Source organism: Trichechus manatus, unplaced genomic scaffold, assembly GCF_000243295.1.
Source record: "Trichechus manatus latirostris isolate Lorelei unplaced genomic scaffold, TriManLat1.0 scaffold00051, whole genome shotgun sequence".
Taxonomy (NCBI): Eukaryota; Metazoa; Chordata; class Mammalia; order Sirenia; family Trichechidae; genus Trichechus; species Trichechus manatus.
In genome coordinates this window covers 3,340,529-3,344,039 of record NW_004443987.1, presented here as the reverse complement: position 1 = coordinate 3,344,039, position 3,511 = coordinate 3,340,529, and positions in this window count along the sequence as shown.

Below are 3,511 nucleotides of genomic sequence, written 5' to 3'. Positions count from 1 at the left end.
GACTTCAGAACCTACTATACAGCTACAGTAGTCAAAACAGCCTGGTACTGGTACAACGACAGATACATTGACCAATGGAACAGAATTGAGAACCTGGATGTAAATCCATCCACCTACGGTCACCCTAATCTTCTTTAACATAAAATTACAATCACAAAATGGAGGCCAACCACTCAATTCTGGGAATCATGGCCCAGCCAAACTGATACACACATTTTTTGGGGGACATAATTCAATCCATGACAGCAACTTATAGAACATGTGACAAAGGTGATTTTCACTGGCATAGGGGCCCATAGGTAAAATGGTAAAGTGGACAAAGTTTGTTAATTAGGAGTATGTTCCCATGTTTCTTGAAGCCTTCTTCCATATTCTGTCTTTTCTACCACCAGGGTCACTTACTGTATCATTCTTCTAAGTGCAGTCCCCCTACTTCTGTCTTACTCATTTCTGCCCACTGTTCAAAGAGCAAACTTCAGAGTTCTTTTCCTCCCCTACCCCAAACAAATCAAAACTTCACATCTCCCAATTTTTACTTTACAGCTAATTTTTAAAGTTTGGTAGTTAAGAAGGAAGCATTTGACTTTCTAATAAACCTTGAGCACAGTTCATTCATATTCCAGTTAGTCCTTGTTTAACAAATTTAAAGACATTTGTTAACCCATTGACAAAGGTATGAACCTTGGAGTCAGAATGTCCTTAATTAAAAGCACCTTCTTCTCATTTCTAAATAGTAAGACTTTGGAAATATCAGTTAAATACATAGTGTCTCTTTACCCATCAATAAAATGTGACTTATGATAGCTGTGGGACTGTACAGAAAATATTTTCATGTTTCTGCAGAGTTAAGGTTTTCTGGGAAATTTTTATTGGGACCTGGATTAAAGGGTAAGCCTCGTGACTTAAAGGATGACTGAATAGAAAGCAAGAGACTTACCTCCCCAGAGTTATGTGCTAACATTTCAATTCAGAACGAGAGCCAGACCCATGGAACCATTCCAGGAGTTGCCAACCGTAGGAAATTTTTCTTATCTTTCCCACCCCAGATATTTATTTACATTCCAAAGGTTAAGAATCCTTCTCTTCCCAAGGAGAATTTTTTTATATTAGGAAGATTAAGTTTCTGTGCATATAAACTACCAGATTCATATTTTAAGGGTTCTTCTCCTACAGTATAGGCCCTGGTTATGTGGAGAGTGACATCTGGCTGTCATCACATTGCACGTGGGGAGAGAGGATATTTGGGTCAAAGGTAAACCAATGTGGTTATTGCTGTAAGTAATTATCATTTGCCTTGATCCAGAAATTTCATGTTTACTCTAAGGATAATATGAATAAATATGTTGTTTTTAGGTGCTGTAGAGTTGGCTCTGACTCATAGCAATCCTATGTACAACAGAATAAAACACTGCCTGATCCTGTGCTATCCTCACAATCATTGTTATACTTGAGCCCATTGTTGCAGCCACAATAAATATAGATATTGAAAATTTATCACCATTGCTATTCAAGATCCTGCTAGATGTTCTAGCCAGAGCATTAGGCAAGAAAAAGGAAAAAAAGAAAAAAGATGTCCAAATTAGAAATGAAGAAATAAAACTATCTCTATTTGCAGAAGACACAATTCTATATACGGAAAATCCCAAAGAACACTACTAGAGTTAATAAGCTAGTCAGCAAAGTCACAGGGCACAAGATGAACACAAAAATCAGTCTGTTTCTATACACCAGCAATAAACAATCTGCAAAGGAAATCAAGAAAATCATCCCATTTAAAAGAGCATCTAAAAGAATAAAATACATATGCATCTGCATAAATTTAACCAGGGAAGTGAGACACTTACACACTGAAAACTATAAAACTTTGCTGAAAGAAATTAAAGACCTAAATAAATGGAAAGACATCCAATGTTCATGGATTGAAGACTTAATATTGTTAAGATGTCAACACTACCCAAAGTGGTATAGAGATTCAACACAATCCCTATCAAAATTACAATGGCTTTTTTTTTGTGGAAAAGAAAAAGTCTATCCTCAAATTCTCATGGAAGTGCAAGGAGGCCCAAGTAGCCAAACTTAATCTTGAAAAAGAAGAACAAAGTAGAGAACTCATACTTTCAAATTTCAAAATGTACTATAAAGCTACAGTAATCAAAATAGTGTGGTACTGGTATATGGATAGATATATAGACCAATGGAATATAATTGAGAGTCCAGAAATAAACCCATACATCTTTGGTCAATTGATTTTGGATAACAGTGCCAAGTCTATTCAATGGGGAAAAATAATCTCTTCAATATATGATTTGCAGACAACTGGATCTCCACATGCAAAAGAATGAAGTAGGACCCATACTTCACACCATATATGAAACTTAACTCAAAATAGATCAATGACTCAAATATAAGAACTAAAACCATAAAACTCTTAGAAAAAATATAAGGGTAAAACTTCCGGATCTTATTTTAACTATGAATTTTTAGATATGATGACAAAAGCACAAGCAACAACAGAAAAGATAAATTGGACTTTATCAAAATGAAAAAATTTTGTGCATCAAAGGAATTTATCAATAAAGTAAAGAGAAAACCTGCAGAATATTTGGCAACCATACATCCGATAAAAGTTTAATATCCAAAATATGTAAAGAATTACTACAACTTAACTATAAAAAGACAAATAAGCCAATTAAAAATAGGCAAATGACTTGAATAGACATTTCTCCAAAGATGATATACAAATAGCCAATAAGCACATGAAAAGATGCTCAATGTTGTTAGTCATTAGGTAAATGCAAATAAAATGAGATACCACCTCACCTCCACTAGAATGGCTGTTATCAGAAAATGGAAAATAACAAGCGCTGACAAGGATTTGGAGAAACTGGAACCCTCATGCATTGCAGCTGGGATTGTAAAATGGTACAACTGCTATGGAAAACATTTTGGTGCTCTCTCAAAAAGTTAAACAGAATTACCATACCCAACAAAAACCAAACTCATTGCTGTCGAGTCGATTCTGACTCATAGCGATCCTATAGGACAGAATAAAACTGTCCCATACAGTTTCCAAGAGTGGCTGGTAGATTTAACCTGCCGACCTTTTGTTAGCAGCCGAGTTCTTAACCACTGTGCTACCAGTGCTCCAGAATTACCATATGACCCAGCAATTCTGCTGCTAGGCATGTACCCAAGGGTCTTGAAAACAAGGACTCAAACTGATATATGTACACAAATGTTCATTGTAGCATTAGTAACAAAAGCTAAAAGGTGGAAACAACCCAATTGTCTTTCAACAGATGAATTGATAAATGAAATGTGTTCTATACATAAACAATGGAATGTTATTCAGACATAAAGTGAAATGAAGTACTGATACATGTAACAACATGAATGAACCTTAAAAACATTACGCTGAGTGAAATAAATAGATGCAAAAGGACAAATACTTTGTTACCACTTATATGAAATATCTACATTAGGTAAATATATAGAGACAAAAGTTTATTAG